Source organism: Gallus gallus, chromosome 1 (genome assembly GCF_016699485.2).
Source record: "Gallus gallus isolate bGalGal1 chromosome 1, bGalGal1.mat.broiler.GRCg7b, whole genome shotgun sequence".
Classification (NCBI taxonomy): Eukaryota; Metazoa; Chordata; class Aves; order Galliformes; family Phasianidae; genus Gallus; species Gallus gallus.
The window spans coordinates 58,773,500-58,798,056 of NC_052532.1; the positions used below are offsets into that span (position 1 = coordinate 58,773,500).

The window sequence follows — 24,557 nt, forward strand, 5'->3', positions numbered from 1 at the left end:
ACTCAAATAGTAGTTTCTGAACAGCTGACACTTAAACAGTAGAGGATGTTGCAACACTAAAAGTACAATTTTGTCTCTTCTGCTTTCTCTATGGATTCTGGCAATAAAATTTAAAACCGTTGTGGCAAAAACTATTGTAAAATTCAGCTGTTAGGGTGAAATACTGCTGTTAGGATTGAAAAATACTTCTGTTAGGGTGAGTGTGACAGTAGAACTTTGTGAGCCACGGTGAGAAGAAACCTTCAGTATTTAATGCCCTGTGGTTTGCACACATGCTTCAATACACCTTTCTATTTTGACTGTGGTATAATTGCTGTATGCAGTGCTTGGCTTTGATAGAGTCAGGATGTCACAGGCTATCAACAGTTCGTATGCATGCTTTCTCTTCTATCCAAGGGGAAAGGTATAACATTTCTACTTATTAATATTTGGAATGGATAGCCTCTGCAAGCTTATTTTGTAGAATCATAGAATCTTTTGAGTTGGAAGAGACCCTTAAAAGTCATCTAGTCCAACGCCCGAGCAATGAACAGGGATACCTACAGCTAGATCAGAGTGCTCAGAGCCCCCTCCACCCTGTCTCCAGAGACAGGAATGCCATCACATCTCTGGGCAACCTGTTCCATTGCCTTACTACTCCTATCATAAAAAACTTCTTTCTTATATCCAATCTAAATCTCCACTCTTTTCGCTTGAAACCATTTCCCCTTGTCCTATCACAACAGATTCTGCTAAAGAGTTTGTCCTCTTCTTTCCTATACAGCCCCTCTTTACATACTGGAAGGCTGCTCTCAGGTCTCCCCAGAACCTTTTCTCCTCCAGGCTGAACAGCCCCAGCTCCTTCAGCCTGCCCTTGTAAGGGAGGTGTTCCATCCCTGGCAACATTTTTGTGGCCCTCCTCTGGATACCCTCCGACAGGTCCACATCTTTCCTATACTGAGACTCCACATCTGGATGCAGTACTGCAAGTGAGGTCTCACCAGCGCCCAGTAGAGGAGCAGGATCACCTCCCTCATCCTGCTGGCAGACTTGCCATCCACCAGTACTCCCAGATGATTTTCGACAGGCCTATGTTCCATCCTTACCTCCCCCAGCCTGTACTACTAGTGGGGGTTGTGACAACCCAAATGCAAGACCTTGCACGCTTTGTTGAACCTCATGATGATCACCAGGGCCCACTGCTCAAATTTATCTGAGTCCCTCTAAATAGCATCCCGTTCCTCAGGCATGCCAACTGCACCCCATAGCATGATGTCATCCACAAACTTGCTGAGGGTGCACTCAATCCCACTGTTAATGTAATTGATGAAGATGTTAAAGAGAATTGGTCCCAGTATTGAACCCTGAGGGACACCACTTGTCACTTGTACTCCAAGTGGTATTTGGATTCATGCTTTTTGACTTGACTTGTAAAAATTTATGGTGAGCACAACTAAATAAATGGCAATTCATTTATTTATGTAGGCACCTATCTATGCTTGTAGCTGTGTGTGCCTATAGATGCTTGAATCCAACATTCATCATATTTCAGTTAGATTACATACTGTTTGTTAATTTATGACCACTTCCATCTGCCCATATTCTCAGCAGTAACTCCTCTTCTGCCCAGTCAACAGACCATTCTCAAACAGCAAGTGACAACCAGAAAGTCTCAAATTCAGCCTCCATGTCCACTTGTGGCTGGGATACGTATTTCAGTTTGGTTGTAAGAAATGCATCTGCAGTCACTCCTCAGATGACGTCCTTAATTGTGCCAAGTTGTGCACACATTTAGCTTAACAAGATATGGCTGAATAGGCTTCTGCTGAAATGATTCCTCTTCTGTGTTATCCTGTACCATGAAGACCAGGTTTTGAAATCATTTCCAACTATCTGTTTAGTTAATCTCCCTTCAGCCAAAATGACATTTGTAAGAGTACAAAAACATACATGATAACTTTTAATAGTGTCAAAGTACACAGGTTAGGGTTGGGTTAAGGTTCTTTCAAAGAAAAACTGTGTGCATTTATTTCCTCTTCTGCAATGTTCTAAATAGTAGGATGATAGAAATCTGCATGCAGCCCTTTTTGTAGAATAATTTCTTTCTGTAAAGTACTGTCAATTTTGCATCATGAAACATCAAGGTTTGCTTCATTATTCCCTTTTTAATCTGTTTTATGGTTGATTCTAATTTCAGAGTATCTTTTTGTTTGTTTACATTTTGAGTATATTTTTATTTTCAAAAGAGATAAAGACAACAACTTTAGTCTGAAAGAAAATTGAATACCTTGCATCAGAATGTAGTTTTAAAAAATAAGCTAAAATTACTCTCAGGTTTAAGAAGAGCTGTTTGAAAGTACAAGCTTATATGTAAATTAAGTAAATAATTATTTTTTATTGCTATTATAATTTAACTCCTACGTCCTAGCCTGAAAGCAAAATCATTCATCTGACAGGAGAATGTAGTTGCAACCATTCTACAAAGCTGACATGAAATTCAAGAAGTCTCAGTATAAGTTTTCTGTATGTTTTAATTTAATGTTAAAGAACAATCTAGGCAGCATATCAGTCAGCAAACCTTCTTCTGAGGGGTTGGTTGAAAGCAAGGGTATCCCTGCACTGAGTCTGATAAACATGGAAGAAAGAATCAGAGAAGCAGAGCAATTCAGATGCAAGTGGTTGTGTGTGTTCTGGCTGTAACATAGAAGGAGCACCAACCTCTAAAGCAGAGGGTTGGTGAAGGAGGCATAAAACAGCCCTTCTCTTTCTAAAGTCAGTTATTAGTAATTATATACTTTTCTTGCACCACTGTGTGACAAAGTGCTTAAGACAGGCATTAAGATATATGCTTGGCTGACATTCCTCATCCAAGCATTGAGACAAATAAGCTTTTGCTCTACCATATGTCTCAGCATGGAGCTCTCAAATCCAACTGTTTTTTTTTTTTTTGGAACCAAAGCTTTTTTTGAGTCCTCAGGGTTCACATTGCCTCACTTCATCAGGTGAGACTGAAATAAACCTTTTGCTTATTATACTCAGTTTCCCAGAAGCACTGACAGTAATTTCAACTACTGAAGACTGCTTCCAGAACATGAACTAGGACTTCAGATAATTCTTTACTAGGTGTAACATCAATTAAGGTAAAACTATAAGTAGATTTTGAAACTCCTGGTTAGCAGATACCACTACCAAGTGAATTTATTAATTCTTGAGGGATGACCCATACCCTTCTGATTCAGCAGAAGGTCTCTACTAGTTTTTTTGTATCTGTCTACTCTGTTTTCAGAGAATTATCTACAGCGACTCCAAGATCACTTTCCTATCTGGCAATCTAATTTCAAGCTTATAATCATCTGTTTGTGTATAAATTTAGAACCATGTTTTCCCAGTGTGCATGACTTTGCATTTATTGAATTGAAATTTCATCAACTACTCTATGTCTCGGTCACTCAGCATCAACAGAGCCTTCTGCAACTCTTTACAGTCAATTTAGTTTTGAAAAGTTTGAATAATCTTGCAGTATTAGCAAACCCCATTATCTCATGCATCTCCCCACTTGCCAGAATTTTCATGAAGATGCTGAAATACAGCAACATCAGAGCAATTCTCCTTATAGTAATTTCTACTTTGAATACTAACCAATTATTCCCAGTATTAGCTTACCACCTTTAATCGCTGATGACTCTTAGTAGTTATGAAAAACCATTCTCTCCTACCTTGCTATATTAAAACATTTTTAAAATATCTTCATGAATGCCCTCCAAATTGTTCCAGAGTTTTGCTATCTTTTTTCATCTGGACCACAGTTATAGTGTGAGCTTTTAGATTTCTTCAAGGAACTGTAACAGATCTATGCCTTCCTTCACATATTTCATTCAAGCTCACAAAGAAAACATTACCTTTATTTTAATGTTTACTACTATATAAACTACTATGTTTATCTTCATTTTCTTTTTGTAGAACAAGCTATTTTTTTTCCACAATCACTAAGATTGTGATATAAACAATAAAAGGTAGCAAGGCCTTTAGTCATTTGCGGCTTTCCAAGTGCAAAGCAGACAGGGGTGCATCGACAGCAACAGACAAACATTGTCCACTTCTGCAGTTTTGGCTGAGTGTTGGTCTGAACCAGTTTTACCTTAGCTAACTAGAACTATAAATAGGAAGCACGATTAATTTGGACCTACATTTTAGATAATTTGCGACAACACTTTTTTGCTTTACTCTTAATTAAAGCTGTCATACAAGCTTATGGTCACACAGATGGTGAGAATACACTGGAGCTCTTGGGAGTCTTATAACCTTAAGTGTTACATGTGTCCTAGGTACCCACTAAGAGACTTCTTCCTTGTGTGGGCCATTGGAAAGCAGAGCTGATGGAACAGTTGTAGGAAGATGACTATATGTTAAAACAGCTACATTTGATGTAATGGAAATAGTACAAAATCACAAGAGCCTATGAAAACGTTGTCTATGAGATCCGTGGTGATTCTTTTTAATACCTCTATTGTCCTCAGTTACCTTTTTCTCTGAAGCTTCATTTTGCTTCTAAATTTTACCTACTATGATTTCACTAAGGAAAAACATATTTCACGTGCTCTTAAAGGATGTCTGTGTTCTAGGCTGAAAAACAACTTGTAGGCAGAGACTTGATGAATTCCTGCATTATTGACCTTAATGCACTATTCACCTCTCCCTGTCCACAATATGGATAATATACAATAAATATATGTGGTGTAGAGAGACTATACACAAACACAAAAACAAAAGTAAAGATATTCAAAGCAAGAAGCTTCCAGATCTTATCCACAGTCTGACAGATCTTACTCAATGCTGAGTGATGTTGCTTGTCAGATATATCTTTTGCTAATGCTATTTTTTTTATTATTTAACTGAATGATTGTAGAAGCACTTTATGGTCTGGATATCCTGGAGGGCAAGTGTAAGCCTGTTATTGCTTCACTTGTTCTGCTTTGACATTAGTAGTCTTCAAATACTTGCCCATTGAAATTCTGTCTCTCAGAAGGCTCACAGAAAAAAACAAATAGTAAATCCAAAGTGTTTGGAGAATGAAGAAAGGATTACTACAAATCTAATGTCATTACTATTATATTTGAAGTGTTGCATGAATTAAAATTTGCAAAATTGGCTGCCTCCAAGCTGTTTTGAGGGGTAGGTTTCCCAAAATGCAAAACGAGTCAATATATTGGATCTGTCCAACTGAAAACAGTAATTCTTTTTTCAGTCATCAGTATAACCAAGGTTCCCATCTGCTCTTACTGCAATACAGTGTGCTTATCATACATCAGTCATACACAGTGATTGTGTACACAGTTCAAAAATCCTGGGAATAAACTTACCTGCAAGGTAGCACACGGTTGTACCATGCTTTCCCAATTACACAACAGGGGATTTGCTATGATCTTTCTCATCACCACCCCTTGAATCAATCCACATAATATGTTTGTGTAATATTCTACAAGCTACTAGACCTGTAAAAAAACAGTGATTACAAGACTTTAATTTCCAACCCATCCCAAGGGCAAGGATCCTCTACCTATAGGAGTGGGCATGCTGTTTCAAACCAAGGATCCACTGAGACAAATAACCTGATATTAAAAGGGCACACACAGTGCCATGGCACCTGCATTTCCTCAGTATGCTTCACAAGAGTTGTGATATTTCTGCATTGAGAAGGAGACATACACGTGTTCAGACACTGAGGAGACCAGGCTGCTTTCTTTAAGCCCTTCCAGGTTCTCTTACTGAGGTTCTGTCTTCTTGCTTCTCCTCATCTTTTTACTATCACTTATAGCAGTTCTGTTCTAGATTTTATGGGGTAATAGAACCTCTTTTGTCAAAATGCTCTTGAGTTGTCCAAGGTGGTCTTTAATACCACCAGAAGGACAACACTTGACTGGTACATATTAAGGATAGCCCCAGAAGCTGTGGGACTGTTGAGGCTGCTACTTCATTCTGTCACATTATCAGACAGGTTACAACAGGCAGCATCTACAGGCTGTTTGGATGCCTTCAGGGAGCAGTGAATACTTCTCCCTGTTTCTCTCCAGTTCTGAGTCCATATTTATGTTTTTGGATTTTTTTTTTTTATACTCTTAGCTTCTCAGACCTGTTTTATCATCAGTGTTATCAGCGTTACCCTTAACTACTGACCTTATTTTTTCTTTTTTCTTTTTTTCTTTTTTTTTTTTTTTGAGAAGGTGAAACAAAAACCATACTTCTTTTGTTACTAATTGAGAGCAGGGACAGAACCACTGGGAACAGAAGCCATTAGCCTACATCTACGGAGCAGGGCAAGGATATTTGTTACTGACCCTGGTACCCTCCCAGGCACTGAGTAACATCTCCAGGAACATCTTTACCCCAGTGCATTTTATCTGTGTAATCTACCCTGCAATTAATCCAAGTACTTATCTAGTCTCTCTTTTAATGGATGACCTCTTCTTATTTTCTCATAAAAGAAATTTTTTTAAGCATCTTTTGTAATTTATGTATAAAGACCTTAAGCCACTCAAAATGGAGAGAAGTTTATTTTAAATCACACAGTTAAGGAAGACACAGATATGTTAGTCAGAAAAAAAAATGCTACAAATATACTGTTTAAGTTTCTGGCACAGTTAGGTTTTCAGTTTTTAGCAGAGAAAAAGTGTGCCTACTTCTCATTATGTATCAACTATAGCACCTATTCTTTTGCATAGGAAATTTAACTTAATTCTGTGTTAGTAGACATCCTTAATCTGTGATTATGTTACCATTTACAATTGTATAAAGCTTCACTCTGTACTAATTACACTTAACAAATAGAGTGCTTAACATCTACAAAGACAATCTTTTTTTTTACTTTCTCCGTGGACTGCATTCTAGTAGTAGAGAAAAATCATTTACTGTCTGAATCATATGGTAAATCTGATTATTTAATGCTGAGAATACAAGTCAGATATACATCTTGTTGTTTTTTTCAGGCAAAAGTTAAGTGCATTTCTGGATATTTTTTTTAGCTTTGTTTTCTGATAATATTTTCCTCACCATTGTAATTGTTTTACAAAAACATTATCACCTAAATACTACAGAAGAGCATCATTGCTAGTTTTATATTTATGGCATGTATCATTCAAGTTATGAATAAACACCTTATTTTTTATTTGTTCTAGTTCACAATGATTTTGATAGAATAAAGTACTCGGGAAATAGTTTGAAGTAGAATAGACTACACTATACTACACTAGACTATACTACAGCAGTTCATTTGGAAGGGGTCTTCAAAGATCCCCTAGTCCAAATGCCTGACCACTTCAGAGGTAACAAAAAGTTAAAGTACATTATTGAGGGTTTTATACAAATGTATTTTAAGCACTGACAAGTATGGGGCATCAGCCACCTTTCTAGGAATCCTGTCCCGGAGTTTGACCATCCACATGATAAATAATTTTTTCCTAATGTCCATTCTGAACCTTCTGTGACATGATTTTGTGTTGTTCCTGTGCATCCTGACATGAGTTTCCAGGAGGAGAGCCCAGCTTCTCCCCCTTCTCTTCCCCTCCTCAGGGAGCTGAAGGGAGCAATGAGTTTGCCTCTCAACATCTTTCCTTCCAGACTGGACAACCCTAGTGTCCTCACAGAACATGCTTTTTAGCCCTCTTTCCCAGCTTTGTTGCCCTTCACTGAATGTTTTCAAGGATCTTAACATGCTTTTTATGTTGTTGAGACAATAACTGCACACAATATTCAAGGTGAAGTTGAATCAACACTAGCTGCAGAGAATCACTTCTTGTGACCAGTTGGCTCTACTGTGTTTTTGACTATTCGTAAGTATGTTGCTTCAATTTTCACTTCTTTGGATTGCTATCAGAACTTACTGGTTTATTCCTAGTTACAAAACACTGAGAAAATCAGAGTAGCTCCTTGAGGTGATTTGAGATTCCTGTCTTTTGTAGAGATTGAGCCTGAATCCTGACCAGACAAAATTTGGTCTTTGCTTTTCACTTCTAAGGACCTCTCTTATAAGCCTTAGTACTGTACACAGGATAAAAGTTCGAGTCACAACAGCCTAATAACTCTATTAGCCAGCATGAGTTGACAAAGTCCACCCTGGTGGCTAGAGATGGAGCTGATGGATATTTACAGAACTGAAATGTTAAATCCTGGAGACTGAAAATCAGGCAGCACGTCTTACATTCCTAATGGCACCAATGGAAAAAAAAAAAGTACTCTCCATTAAGGGGAATGTAGGAAATGAAAGCTTTCTGAACCTTTTTTCTTCTGATTTAAGGTTTTGAAGTAAGTAGTTTTGCAGGTAGGAAAGGAAACATCTTTAGGATGATGTTGCTGTATTCATTATTTTATATGGTATGAAATTATTTAAGAGGATTTAGTTTAAATTAAAGTTTCAGAAATGCATATTTCTCTAAAGACTTGTATTAAAAATACACAAACATCTGTGAATCTCTTGTTTTCCCCTTCTTGATTTAACTTTCAGTCAATTAGGGAGTGAAAATAATAGCACCTTATTACTGTAGGGCATTTGATCCTCAGAAATAGCAAATAATTGTAAAAATTGCATAAGACTGACAGATATCATGTTGTAAGTCTTGCCTGGGCAATTTAAGATGTCACATTCTCCAGTTATGTCTACTTACCTTTGCTAGAAGTTAATAAACATGCATTAATTCAACAAAACAGCATTTATATTAGTACACTAGGCTTGGAACCAACATACTTTTCTACTGCTCTATGATTGTCAAAATTCAACATTTTGTACAAATTGATAACAATTTCAATCCACTAAAAACAGTAAAAAGCAAGGAAAAAGATCTAGCAGATTAAGAAATTAGTAGAAATCTACTAATATTTTTCTTTAAACTATTCAAATTATGGTAATATCTGTACCACAGTCCACTACACCTTCTAACTCTTAACAACCTTTGCAACAGAAATAAGTGAATGGATAAAAGCACATAAATGCATGCATTTCCCACAATTACACAGTAAAGATTTGGGTTAGGTTGTTTGGTAGATGTATTGTATCAAAACCTGGTTAAGTTATATATGCAAGTTAATGTGACCAGATCAGGAATGAATGACTCTTAAGTGGATTACATTAAGCATAACATTTTACCATCTAATTGGCAGGATTTATGTTACCATTATGTTCTCGTATGTAAATATTATGTAAACATTTCCTCATGTTTACAGTATTTGTACTTCTATAAATGTACCTGTATATCTACAATTATAAATAAGCATTAACAAAACAAGACCTTTTGTATGCATATAAATAGAGTGAAATTAGAGCTGGCCAAGTTAACTTTAAAACATCTCCTGGGGAGTCTCAGCATAATTTCTCATGTCTTCAACATTATTATTCAACATAGTTTTACCCCAAGTGTGTGATTGTATGGGTATCCTACAGAGACAACACTTTGAAAATATAATTGTTCATTTCTGTACTTGGAATCAACCCCAGATGACTGAGTTCAGCTTCCATGCAGCAGAGGAGAAAATAAATACATGTGCTGAGCTGCCACCTCATTGCAGATTTTTCCAGTTAGTAGGCTATTTTAAACAAAGCACAAAAAGATGCATTCTGTTTTGCAAAACCTCCAGGAAGTAACTTTCTCTCAGTCCTCACCTTCAGTCTTCTTCTCCCAAAGTCTATTGTCTTTCCTACTTCATCTATGTGCTTTCTGTCCAGAAATATTTCCAGGAATTGCAAAAATAAGGTGAATAGGTTATAAACCTAACTAGAATCTCACTTCAAGAAGTCATGCTTAATCTAAAGAGAAAGAGAAAAGAGAAAAGAGAAAGAAGAAAAGAGAAAAGAGGAAAGAAAAAGGAGAAGAGAAAGATGAAGACAAAGACAAAAAGACAAAAACAAAAGGACAAAGACAAAGAAGGAAGAAATATTTTCAGTCCTTTTGTTGGATCAAACGGTTTGTTTTTAGACATTTTCTTTATTGACAGGAATTATCTGATTCCTCCAACGTTTTAAAATTTAATCATGCTGGTATTTTGGTTCTGAAATATAAATGAAGGATCATTGCAACTAAGTGCATGCAGGGTCAGTAAAGACTTTCTTTTGGAAAACTAGTGAGATGAAAATGAGGGTGTTAATAGAATATCTATCATGCTGATGAAACAGTTGATTGAAATTCACCTGCACACAACCTATTTGTAATAGCTCTGTAACAATGTATATTAATGGAGTCTTCCTACTTCCTTATTAATGTCAAAAAGATAGCAAGAAATGTTTCCCGTTCAAAATCTTTTTGCTGAGTTTCACAAGAGAAAACCTTAGTGTTTGTATAAAAATCTTCATATGGCATAAGTGTAACTGAGGATATATGATTTGAAAAAAAAAAAAAAAAAGTAGTTCATTTACCTTGCTCCATGTCATGATCACTACATTATGCAAATTTTCTTGGACTGAGCTAAGTCTGAAGTAAACTTTTGAATCATCATAGAATGGCCTGGGTTGAAAAGGACCACAATGATCATTGAGTTTCAACCCCACTGCTATGTGCAGGGTCGCCAACCACTAGACCAGGCTGCCCAGAGCTTTTGTTATCAAGCAGGAATTTAAAGTACCTAAGAGTAGGTCTGAGGAAGAACTTCAATGACATGAATTTGAATTCTAATCAAAAGCTGACTTTTCTGTGTCTTTCCCTTTTACCCCTCTTTCTCAATTACTGTTCTATAGTTCATGGAACAATGTGCATTCCATAAAGACTATGTAGAGTCATAATCTATTTATTTTAATTAATCATTAATCCATGCTGCATTCTTCCTTCAAATATTTTCACAAAAATGAAACATAATTGTTTTTTCCTCTACCTAAAAATTGAAAAATAGAGCACCAAGAGGCTGAATTGTCCAAGACCATTAAGTATATCCATGGCAGTTACGATCCTCAGTTGAGCCAAAGCTACATTCAGAATTTTTTTAAACTTGGACTATGTAGTATCACTCTGGTTAGGCTTTATTTTTGCACAATTGTATATTTACACCAGTTTGAATCCAAATCTCATCTTTTCCCCCACTGCATCTGAAGGGCTGTAAAATGTGCTGCTCATTTTTGCTATCTCAATAACCACCACTTTATCACAGAATCGTACAATCATAGGATCATAGAATGTCTTGGGCTGGAAAGGACCACAGGGATCACCACGTTCCAAACTCTCTGCCACAGAAAGGCCACCAAGCTCCAAATCTGGTACTAGACCAGAACTAGGCTTTATCATAATTCACATGAAAACAAACAAACAAACAAACAAAAAAATAGCTCCACTTATTTGAAGAGAAAGTTAAGTTCTTCCAAAACATCTTCTTTATTCACTGTCTACTCCCATTTTTACATCTTTCAATATTTTCCTCTTTTCAGCAGTTTTAGAGTGTTAGCCATAAAGAGAGTATCTTGATCAATAATAGTACCCAAATAATTAAGAAAGTTATATTAGTTCCTAAGTCAGAATCACTGGATCTCATGCTGGATTGTCAGCAGGAAGGAAATGATTATTGATGTTTTTTCCCCATATCTCTTCAGAAGGACTAAGTCAAGTACGCTTTGTTACCTAGATGCAGATATTTCCTCTCTAGAGTCCCCTTGCTGTTAGTCACTGTATTACATTCCTTGCACTCAGGAAGGCAGGAATTCACCACAGAATCCTCATCCTCAATCAGTAAGGTTTCATTAATGTAATGAGAGATAATCTTTATGGTCAAAAAGATGGATTACACAAGGGAAGTGCATTGTAGCCACTATGGAAGATGTCTCCATGTACTACAGAGTACATTGATATGTGTGAGAAACTCAGACTACTTTCTGGAATTTTTGTCCAAACCAGAGCTCAGACTTTCTCCCTTCAGTGCTCTGGACAACAGAAAAATACAGACGAAGAGGACAGTTTCTTTTTTTCTCATTTCCTTGTCCTGGCAATCAGTCCTGTGTCCAATTGCTGTTATTGTAGAACAGGCATCCAAACTTCCCTGTGAGCCGTGTTTTGTTTGTTTGTTTGTTTTTAATATATTCTACTGCTAACATCAGGAAAGAAATTTCTCTTAGTTGACATTGAATGTATCAGTCTAGCACAGAAAAGTGCATATAAAGTTAAAACAAGGACAGACAGTGAATTTTCTGGAAGATCTGTTTTCATTTCTTTATCTCACACTATTCTATGACTTTGTCTGGTGTTAAAATAGTATTGGATTTTCCAGCAACAGTTTATATTAGGGAATTAAATCTGGCTTTCTTTACTACCATAACAGGGTTGTCAGGGAGTGATCTTCTATTGACTTCTCATTCAGAGGAGCTGTATTTGTTTATAAGTTACTAGTGTCTGGGCACGCAGAGCATGCAAAAGCAAGAGAAGTTCTGAGATTCAGGGCATTAGAGAAATGTTACGAAGATTGATTGTAAGCAGTGATTAACTACTTCCTGCACCACAAGGCAAAATTTTCTTGTTCTGCAAAAGGGCTATACATGACTGTAACTTACGAAACAAAATTGTTCCTTCACTTGTAACATTTCATCATTCACAATTTCAGTAGTTTAAAATATGCTACATTGTACGCTTGTGGAAAGATCAACTGCATGTACTTTCCATATCCTAAGCGAGCAACAGCTTAGTTTTACCTGTTGTTGGATGACAGATGTTCAAAAAGGTGCACTGACCACTGTATAAACAAATTGGCTGTGATTCTGAGCCTGTAGATCTGTCAGCAGCCCACGACATCTTGAACTGCTCTAGACCTCACAAAAAACTGCAAAACATGCGCAAATTGCAGGTCAGAAATGGTCTCTGTCACAAATGAGAGCATTTTTCACTTGGCTATAGAACAATCTACAGTGAAAGCAAAGCCAATAAAAATTGCACCCCTCCAAGATACTAACCACCTACATGAATAACTGTCCATTCCATCTGGCATGATGAAGTCATCTCAGTGGACAGCTTAAACTGAAACCAAATTTGTTACAAGAAAAATAGTTAATTTGATACAAATGCAGACAGTTTCTTTCATCTCCAAATAAGTTCTACATGAGAGTCTAGTCTGGCATCAGATATTCAGCCGCCCTGGAATACAGCCAACAAAGTAGAAGCAGGACAAGAATTGGGAGAAAAATATGTAGAACATATGTCTGGAGTAACACACTGTGGCAGATCATAAATTCTGAAGATAAAGCCTATCCAAACACACTGCAAGCAGACATTTGCAATCAGACATTCGGTAATTTCTGAATGAGAAAAGTAAGACTACTGAAATTTTCTTGCATTATGGTCAACTGTACATCATTAAATGCCTTAGATAACTTGAAATAGTTCACTGAGATTGAACAATCTGCAATTAGAGTAGTAATTGCAAATGAAACAGAAAACTGATCAGTAAGTGAAGATGCACAATATCACTATACAATTGGCTAACATATTGCAGAAAGCTTTCTTGCCACAAAGCAGCTGCTGCCAAATGTCTAGCTGTAGATGCAGGAGTCTGTTGAACAAGCTGGAAACATTTGTATTGGCTTTGAATGTCTGCAAGGATAAAAGATAATATGCAGAATTGGGCTCTTATGCATGAAGTACAGATGTATTCTGATTTATGAAAAGAAAAAAAGCACACAGAAAAACAAGTCGTGAAACATTAGCTGATGTGTAAAATCCTGGGAAAGCTATGAAATAACAAAAACTTAGCTAGACATATAGAAATACAGATCAGTCAGTAGCTTGTGCCAGGAAAAGATAGAGAATATAATTTCTATTGCAGTGCTTTTCATCATTAATATCATCCTCTGTCAATTTTTTTAGGATTTCAATCTTCACAATGTCCTTGGACAATTATATTATCCTAGATGTCACAATATTCACTTGACCGAACAAAGTTCCAACTACATGGTTATCCACCTTGCTGTTGCCTTAATAGATTACTGTCTTTTTCTCAGATCCCAAACATCTTTGAAGGCTCATGATGTAGAAGTACTAAGACTAATGATAATCCAGTTCAAAATCTCTACAAATCTTTACAAATTCATTCTCTTGATACTCAGAGATGAAAAGCAATCATGTAATGAAGCTTTGCCACAGAATGCTCATTAACTCTGGGCTGGCCAGTTGATCATTTTGTCTCATTTGCTGAAGAAGGATAATAGTCTCTCACACACATATATTTAAATTATAAAACCAGTAAGTAGGACTCTCTTATCATCTAGTTCTTAATATTTAGCAAAAGGAGCCATTCTTGGTCCACATATCCAGGCATTACTACAGAATTAAATATGCTGTTATGAACTTCTGGCTTAATGCCAATAGACAAAATGTTCTTTCTTTTTCTTTTTTTTTTTTTCTTTTTCTTTCTTTTTTTTTTTTTTAAAGCAGTGATGTTGTAATATATTAATGCAAGTCTAATTATCAGAATTCACTAATTCCTGATCTCCCTCTTCAGAAGGGATGCAGACTCCTTGTATTTTATCTCTGAGATTAGGACTAGTGTCGTTGATCTTGCTCTGGTCCATGGAAGCTGGCAATGGAAATCATGCACTAGCATTCTGCTTCTAAACCTGGAGTATCCAAAAGAGCTTTCAGTGCTATATCTGAAGAGATACTTTATTTAATGATTACACTGGTACAGACACACCTTTAATTTATGTGATCAGAGGAAGACTCCCCTCTGCTAGCATAATGCCCCAATTTATATAACAATCTCCAGTCCTCACCAGTTGCACTGATTATCTAGTGTACCTTAGTACCTAATTTCAGCTTTTTAAGAGACAGTCCTTTGTATTCTGTTAAAATACTGGACTCCTTTTCTTTTGCAGTGCCTCGTTATCTTATCTTCAGATAAACAGCTTCAGATAAACAGCAGGAAAAAAAATCTAACAAAAATGAAATCTTGACTTTGTTCTGTGGCTGTTTTACTATAATAGCTTTTCTTTGCAGTACTACCTTTCTCTCTGGCTGTTACAACCTAATGCATGTCCAGTAGCCACCTGCAAGCTTTGCTACATCTTTCCAGCACTACCACTTCCTATGCACTGAACTAAGGGGACTTGTTTTGTCCTTTAGCAGTCCAGTTCAGGGGTGGTTTTAGCACTGTTTGTTTCATTTTTATTTTAATCTTCAGTTCTTCTTAGTGTTTCCAGGTCTCTCTTTTGACTTATTCCTGCAGTCAATAAAGCAAAAATAGAGTAAGTAAGAGATGTTCCAGTAATGGAAACATGGTTTCTTTCATATTAAAATGTTGGAAACAGAGGTGTTAGTCCCACAGGAACATCACTGTATTAAGCATTTAATTATGAAATGCTCCTAGCATTAACTTTGCCTTGCTAAGTTGTAGGTTTACAATGCACAACTCTATAACCACTCTTTCCCACCCTTTTTTCAGTTCTCTAAAAGCAGAACTTTTGTGAGTGAAAGCATTGCCCATATAGTGTCCTTCATTAACGTTATTCTACTTTGCCTGGAAAAATTATTTTTACATGTGGAATTGCAGCAGAGCAAGGAAGCCACTAATGAAGAAAGGCAGAAATAATTTAATAAAAAAAAAAAAGTCACATAAAAAATAGAATAAAAATCAAGTTAAACCAAGTGAAAGAATTATGAAGGCTAAGAGAGAATTGAAATGTTTGTGATGATTGTAGACAGATGAAAGAAGGGCAGAAGAAAAATGGAAAGTTACTCTGTAGGTAAGTAAAAAAAAGTTACATACATAGAAAAGAATTTAGAAAGTATTAGGTGGTGAGTTATACTCACCAGAAAATGTAATGGATGCATCAAGCTGTTTCTAGGAGAAAGTATTTTAAAATCATATCCATAGTGCTTCATGTGTACATGCACGTTTGTCCTTTTTTTAAATCGCATTTATCTAGCAAAAGAGGGGAGAAAAACTTGCTGGATGTAAATGGCTCCAACTGTAACAAAAATTAAAGTGGAACTTCAAAAATTTTAAGTCTTGATACATTTAGTTACACCGCAATTATTTAACTCATGCTAGCTTCCTTTATGTTTTCACACCCAAGATAAATGCAAGCATTTTCACCAGAATTGTTTCTGTGTTGTTACACTGAAGGAGAGTTGGACTTCTGCTTTTTATTGTAAAAACTGCATGTCAAATTGACAGGAGAGTTTTTCTTACTGTTTTCTTCCCATAGGTCACAACAGACTGAAATAAACTGAAAGCATAAAATTTTGAAAAGTGAGGTATTCTCTATTAAGATGGCTAATTTTTTTTTTCAAATACTTTTTTTCTTTACTCTTGTCAAAGAGGGACGTGTTTCCTCTGCTTGTTAAATTGCACTAGTGATATTCTACCTGATTTTCCCTGCAGCATTAGCACCTGTTACATGATATCTAATTTTATATTTCAGGCACATCCCTCATGCTAAATTCTCCTGTAAAAAATCTGGTATTATTACTTTGATGACAACTGGCGATCAGTCTGAAGATTGGTTTTAAAGTTTTTGCTCAAGTATTGACTGTAAAGGGATTCTTTATGTCTCTTTAAAATAGGAGAGAGGAAAGGAAACAGTCTGAACAAAAATCATACCTGGCAAATGTTTCAGAGCTGGTCAGTGTGCCATTTCTGATAGGAAATAGGAATACCACTAATGTAAGACAAATATAAAACAATCTCTAAATGGCCTTTGAGATGTCCTGATGCATGTAAATAATCTGTTACAAATTACCTTAAAGTGAATAAATGCCTTGTGTGTAACAAAGCATTTTTCCCTGATAATATGGCTTTGTCTTAGCCCATGAGACAGGGGCCCATCTTTCCTCTGGAGTCCTCTCCTTCCTGGAAAAGCTGGATACACCTCCAGGGAAGACTGGATCCACTGAGCGATACAGAGAAGGCTGCACATGGGCTCCAAAATACAAATATAAATGGAATCTTTGCTAGTCCAAATTCTTAAAGATATGGTTTGTAATGATTTAATAGCCTTTTTTTTAGAAGAAATTCAAATCTGTAACTCCTTCCTAAAACTTGCTTTGTGCATGGCAAACAGCAGACTCTTGCTAGAAATAACTACTTAGATAATGCTTATTTCTGCGAAATAGTGATACACAGGCTGCATTTTAATGGATAGACTTAGTGAGAACTGCACCAGAATGAAGGCAGGTGAACATTCTGTCAGCCCTTGGCATAATCAGCCTGATCTTAAATTCTGAAATGAGGCAAAAGCAATAGAAAGGCTTAACATCATGCTAGTAAATTCCAAACTGCTAGTGATATGTAATAAGGCAGCAGGCCAAGACATGTTCAGCTGTTTAGAAAGTTCCTTATTTTGAAGTTAAACAAATCAAATATATGGATGATATTATCCAGCTGTAGCGCTGTATTGATTTTAGTGTGTATTTTGCTGTTTCTTTAGTAGATGAGGTTATAAAATTTCTTGAGGGAAATCTTACACATTAGATGGGTTTTAAATTTTGAATGCTACTCAGCAGTCTCAGGTAACTATCCACTTCCAACAGACAATGCCTCAAAGCAGGTTTAATGCAATTGCATGTCTCACCTGAAACCTTTGGATTACAAATCACGCAAACACAACATTGGAGGCCCATCACGTAAACTTACATGCCAGTTCACAGAATCATAAAATGGCCTGAAAAGGACCTCAGTGATCATCGAGTTTCAACCCCCGTGCTATGTGCAGGGTCACCAACCACTAGACCAGGCTGCCCAGAGCCACATCCAGCTTGGCCTTGAATGCCTCCAGGGATGGGGCATCCACAACCTCCTTGGGCAACCTGTTCCAGTGCGTCACCACCCTCTGTGTGAAAAACTTATTCCTAATATCCAACCTAAATAGCCCCTGTCTCAGTTTAAAACCATTCTCCCTCGTCCTATCACTATCCACCGTCATAAACAGCCGTTCCCCCTCCTGTTTACAAGACTCCTTCATCAAACAGGGTGAATATTAACATGCAGACAGATGCATCCCATATGCATGAATCTGCCATACTATAATCAGAAAAAAAAATAAATACATGTGCTATATAAAGTTGTATATAATGAATTCAGCCTCTTAAATATTTGTACAAATGTATTTAACCTGGTTGTTTGACATACTTTTCCACTCAGTCCTTATCCACTCAATTCTTAAATGACAATACACTACATCAAAACGATACTGGTAGTGGTCTTTACACAGGATCCTCCTGACAATTTTCTCACACAAATGCAAATGGCCTTCCACAGCCTGCTATTTCTTCCTGAGGAGAGTCTTTAAAAAGTGGAATTCAAGATTCTAATCATGATCATGGCCACACACAGATCATGGACAAGTGATACAGCTAAGCTCACTGACTTATTCTCACTTGATTCTGACAGAGAGAGAATGTGGTCCTGGACAGCTCTCTGCAAACACAGGAAACCTGAAGTCATTTCTACAGTGCTGCATGTTTTTATTATGGATGTACAAAGCAAAGCTGATAAAGAGTGAGAAAAGGGAAAAGGCTTAAGTTCGAGACAAAGATGAAAATGAGGAAAATGTTGAAGAAGCACTCCTTAAGAGTTCAGCTAATCTGCTGCATGGTCTTCCGTTCTTAGCAAGCTGAAGACAATTTTTCAACTCTAGCATTAAAAATTTGCTATTTACTTTAGCAAAGGGACATATTTTAAGCTTGTGAGTACTTCATTCATTTTTTCACAGTTACTGCAATGAGATTGTTTATCTTTGCTTCCCTCAACCACATTTTTTATACATAGTAATGCCTCATTTACAGAGAAACTATAAATAAAATCAATGCTTAAAGAGTTTGTGTTACATATTTTTGAGAAAACAGCGAACCTGAACATTTTTTGTTTCTCTTTGTATTTTGTAGATTTCCAAATTAAAAAAAAATAATAATAAAAAAGACCTTCTCTACGTATGTATTATCCATAAAGATACAAACTCTAAAGGAGTGATTCATGATAGGTATTTAATTCAATAAATAGATGTTCAATTAGATCCTCTCATTTATTTAGTAAATAAATAAAACCAATTTAGAATGTTCATTTGGATTTTTTTTTTCAGCAAATATAGGTCAAATGAGGCATGCCCTTTATCAACACATCATTTGCATTTTGCTGTCAATCGTCATAGATTTTGTAATTAACTTGCATTCATTTATCAGAATCATAAACATTAGAGTGAAGGTGACTTCAGATTTTTACAAATATGCATGTCTTCTGCATACAAAGCTGTCAGACCTTGCACACATAAAGTATGTTTTTAATATTCCCCTAGAGTAAAACTAGCCAAAGATGAATGACTTTAATGGAAGAGTATCAGAGGGCACAGAAAAGTCCATTCTTTTGGCTGACTAGGGTAGTGTTTTTCATTCAACTGTCTGACATTTCTTTGTGCCATGATAAATGTTGAATGTTGCAGTTGAACCATCCTGAAATTTCAAAGTCATTTCAAGACATCAGCAAGCAGAGTTCTGAGATATTTTTGTGACAGTTGCAAATATTAAAGAGATAAATAGGAATTCAATGCAATACAAAAGCAACTAGTTTCACTCTCCTTTCTATTTTTTTACCAATATAGAGTATCACAAACTTCTAGAATAAAACAAAACTGCTGTTCATGAAGTTTGAAATTAGAGACATTCCAAATAAATTCATAATTCCAGCATCAATGGTCAGTAGTATGAGGAAAAGAAATTAAAATAGTTCTACATTCTGTGCTTATGGTAATATCAATGAGACTGCAGGCTACAGTTTCAACATCTGGTAATGACAAGCTGTCCAGGTAAGTGCATCCTTATCTTGACTTATGTCTCATCACTGATTATTTTATCACTTTTAGAAAGAATGCATCTATAAAATTAATACTGGATCATATAAATGTTTAGTTTACATGCTCAGGTGCAGGCAGAACTCACATTAAAAAATTAACATCATTCTCCTCAAGCGCGGCTTGACTTCTGAGTCTCATTGATATCTTCATAATAATCAAAGGTTCACATTCTTACAGTCTATGAATTTCTAGGCATCTGAGCAGCAAATATTACAGGAGAATGTTGCTACTCTATAGATAGATGGATAGATAGATAGACAGACAGGCAGACAGACAGACAGATAGATAGACAGATGGCATATTGGGTCACCTATCTGGGACAGCGAAGTCACTTGTCCTCCTTGCCATTAAAAGAAGAGCTACAAAAGATACTAGGCACAGTGATGAACCATAGTGATGCCCCTAAAAAGAGCACTGTCACTCCACAAGACAGGACACCTGTACAGAAAAGAAATACTCTATCCCAGAAGATACAACGTATGCCCAGCAAAGGAAATTCTACTAAATGGTGAGCAATTGTTTATCATCCCTCAGCTGAGACCATCTAATTCAAAGCAGATGGACAGAGTAGCCAGTGGGCTGAACGAAGTGCAGTGTGAATGCTTATAACCCAGAAATGAGGTGACAGTGTAATGTACATCTGCACTGGTATCTGGGTGGTCTGCCAAGTACTTATGCTTTAGATTGCACAGTGGGCCACTTAGCATTGGACTATCCATGCCTGACCAATATGGAGCAGAGACATGCAGTTGGATATCTGGAACAAAGTTAGGCATAGAACAGTACATGCCTACCATGTATCTGGACACCAGCCCATGTAGTCACTGGGGAATGATGAAACTGACACTGTCTCGTATAAGGTGGATAGAAGATTTTCCAACAGATAACACTGCACAATGGCTATATAAGAAGTTGCAACATGATGGACGGAAAACAATGCAAGCAGCAGTAAAAGCATGAGATCTTCCCATTTTATTGTCAGATACTGTCCAGGCATATCAAGATTTCAAAGTGTGCTTCAGGATGTGACTGAGACCTTTGCCAGAAATAAGAGCACATCTTGCCATCCCTTACTGAGATGGCAGGTCAACTACATAGGCCCAATCTCTTGATCTGAAGGTGTCAGGTGTGCCTTGACCTGCATCAACACAGCAAGTGGATTAATGGAGGCTTATCTGGTGCCAAAAGGAAATCAAGTCTCTACCATTTAGGCGTTAACTAAATTAATGGCAGCATACGGGACTCTTCAAGTCATCAAAACTGACCAGGGTACACTTTTCACAGGAACAATGGTACAAAGGTAGGCTGAGGAAAATAACAATTTGTCAGTTCCGTCTGCCATATAATCCAACAAGAAAGGGCCTGATAGGGCAGTGTAATGGCTTTCTAAAGGCCACTCTGAAGACTGACTCTCAGTCCTTGCAGAGGTGGACTAAAAGACTGCATAGAATGCTGAAAGACCTGAATGAAAGACCCAGAGATGGCAGATCCAGTGCCCTGCATATGTTACAAACAGCTTGGGTCTCCCCACTTAGGATCCAAATTAAGGGAAGTGATATACAATTGAAATCCCAAGTTGGAACAATAAATAATCTTCTACTCTCTGCTCCTGAGAATTTAGAACATGGAACCCACAAGGGAAAATGGCCTTGTGAAGTGCAAGTGGGGCCAAATTGGTGGACCACTCAAACCATGAGGGAGATCATTAGAAGGGGGTAGGATAGGAACACTGCAAGTAATTGGCCATGACAAATTATAATATGTACCCCAGTTTTCATTGTGAAGGGGACCCTAAATATATTTATCTGGCAGATCAGAACCTCCCACTTTGGTACCTGGTATATATTCAATGGTCAATATCAATCCAAAGGGTGTGGTATAGAAAGACCAGACATACCCCTGTCCTAGCAGAAATTTTGACACAGGATAGGAATACTGCATGCATTTTACCATGGAGGGCAGTTCTGCCTCTCTTAATGCCAAGTAAACATCTATTGAGATCCACAGCCCAACAGGATGACCAACAGAGGCAGAAGCAGCAGATGTTCCAGTTTCACTGAAGAATTACCACAGGAATGAAGGCACCTCCTCATACCACTCTGAAACCAGAATACAATAAAGTATAACTCAGAGAACTGCAGCCTGAAAAAAGAAAATACAAGCAGTTTACAGCAGCTCATGGAGTTTTACCTCTTTTATGGTTTGGCTGCTGTAACTTCTTGTTGATAAATACTTCATAGCATTGTGGTTAAAAGGCAACAGACAACATGAAGGTTAATCTACCAGTTTAACAGCTATTTTTGTCTCCATTGGGCTTATCAGGTTTTTCTAGTAAACACAGGAAAGGTTCAGTCTTGGACTGAAGGAGGTGATCATTACTGGAATCTAGTTTAAGCCATTAGGGTAAATTTAAAAACTTTAATAATTTTTTTCACATACATAATATTGCTCTTGAAATTATAAGACACTGAATATCACAACAACCTGGCAAAACAACTCACAAATGAGGCATAAACTAGAAAATATTCTAGAACCTTTCTAAAGGGAGATTAGTGTTTTTAAATTGTCAGAGAAGCTCCATATAATTAACAAAACACAAACATTTCTGGCTCTCTGCTTGGTAATAAGTGAATATTATGGCTACTTAAATGTCAGCAGCTATTTGTTGTATTATTAACTGACAAAATTGCCAGATGCAAAATCCCCATTTCAGCAGTATAAATGAAGCACTAAATATTTGAGAACCAAATAGATATTGAGGGGAGATTTAGACTGGATATAAGAAAGAAGTTTTTTACAATGAGAGTGGTGAGGCACTGGAAGAGGCTGCCCAGAAAGGTGGTGAATGCTCCGTCCCTGCAGACATACAAGGTCAGGCTGGACAGGGCTCTGAGCAACCTGATCTACCTGTGGGTGTCCCAGATCAGTGCAGGGTGGTAGGACTAGATGGCCTTTGGGGGTCCTTTCCAACACAAATGATCCTGTGATTCTATGGGTTTAATATACAATCAGAATTTTACATAACTAGCAAGTCTTTGTCACTATCAGGTCAGCAATGTGCTTCACATAACATACTAAGTGGTCTCCAAATAGTATTTAGCAGATACATTAATTCAGTAAATTCTAGAAGACTTTCAACATACTCAAATATTACTTTTTCAGCAAAATAGAGTTTGATAGGTATTGTCTCCATAGGAGACATACTATTCAGTGTGTTTGGATAAAGTAATTTTTATAGATTCATGATTTTATTGTCCATATAGACCAGCTATATCCCACCAAAATCCAAGTTATTGTTTTGCATCATGACGTCTTTCTTCTTAGGTCAAGCATCCACCATTTTTGAGGATTATCCCACAGGTCCTATTACCTAACTTTGAGCCTGATGGTCTGTGAGCTGTTCTGTGGTGCATGACAGGATGGGCATTGTCAGCCTATCAGATACACCTCAGATTCTTGGAAATAATATGAATTCACAAATTCCCTCACTTCTCTCTTCCTGCCTATGATACTTCTCCATCTGACATTTTCGATATCACTCCCAGCCATTACACTGCTCATAGCTGTTGGATGAGAGCTGTAAACACGGGTTGTGAAGAAGCCCTGGTCCTGAGGGCTTCTGCTTTGCCAGTCATCCATAGTGCTGCATACAGTGGAAAGAAGAGCTGAAAGAGGCAACAGTGTGATGACCCCTGATCAATTGGTCTGCAATCTGCTCTGTATCTGCTACACTGTTTTGCAGCACCTTTTGTCTCGCAAAAAGTGTACAAGCTGATATATCACACCCAAGACCTGAAATGGCTTACTATGGCAATAAGAGCTTTCAACACAAAAAATGTACTCTGGACACTCTGTACAGACACCACCACATAGCTCAAATATGGTGCAGTGACAGCGTGCTACTTAAAGATTATTTAAATTATTAATATAATTTAATTTAAAGTTTGTTTTTCATTAATCAAAAGAAGGTTACAACAATGAATTTATCATACACGGTTGTTACTGGTAGATAGCTAGCCAGCTTCAGTGTGAACAGTCTGGGGATGCTGTAAAGACTAGATAGAAAATTATCACTGATGTGGAGAGGGAAGTTTGCACATGTAGATTTGTACACATCATTTTCTTGTGTTACTAAGGGAATTTATGGACTTACAAGCCTTTTTTCATTGATATTTCTTCCAGAGCTCCAAGTTCATATGTTGGTGGTGTGTAGTCTGACTGGGCTGCTTATCTTGCAGGATTCAGGGAGCAGAACTAGTGAGCTTCATGACTGCTATTTAATACGAAGAGATAGCTTGCTTCCTCGGCCATTATGGCAGACTTAAGCAGGCTTTAGCTTCATATATATTACTGCAGATCTGCAAATTTCAGATTTATCTTCTTTCCTTTCTTAACCAAGCCTTCTAAAGTACATCTGCAAGTTCATGCTGTACAATATTATATTCAGAAACATATATTTTTCAATGAAACACTAAAATTTTATCAGCTAAATATGCCTCAGCAAAATGTTGTGGAATGTATTCCACATAATGCTATAATAAAATGTTGCAAAATACTTTACAGTGTCATGAAATCTGTAATTGCAGATTATATGACATTGATCAAACTTTAAAGCACACTGATTTTGACTTAACTGAGTTTTCTCATTACTCAGTGAACACAGCTACACCAAAATGTTTTCACTGATGGAAATGCCCATGCTGAAAGACAGTGCAAAGGAGGAGCAAGAGAAATGAGATTATAAGAATATGTTTGAGAAAAGAAGAGTGTTGCAGGGACTGAT

The 24,557-nt window shown here is 37.0% G+C and overlaps 1 long non-coding RNA gene across 5 annotated transcripts in view; it reads right to left on the bottom strand.

The window, feature by feature from the left end:
* Positions 1-24,557, bottom strand: part of LOC112533636 — a 62,716-nt gene that overhangs the window by 29,683 nt on the left and 8,476 nt on the right. Inside the window, exons 2-5 of one of the 5 annotated variants that reach the window (XR_005842618.1) lie at positions 21,725-21,873; positions 15,738-15,849; positions 12,894-12,950; positions 12,629-12,756 (exon numbers count right to left, since the gene is read on the bottom strand). This is a non-coding gene — a long non-coding RNA (uncharacterized LOC112533636). Of the gene's footprint in view, positions 1-12,628; positions 12,757-12,886; positions 12,951-15,737; positions 15,850-21,724; positions 21,874-24,557 lie in introns of all 5 variants that reach the window. The other 4 variants (XR_005842617.1, XR_003078048.2, XR_003078047.2 and 1 more) reach the window with 4 other exon arrangements.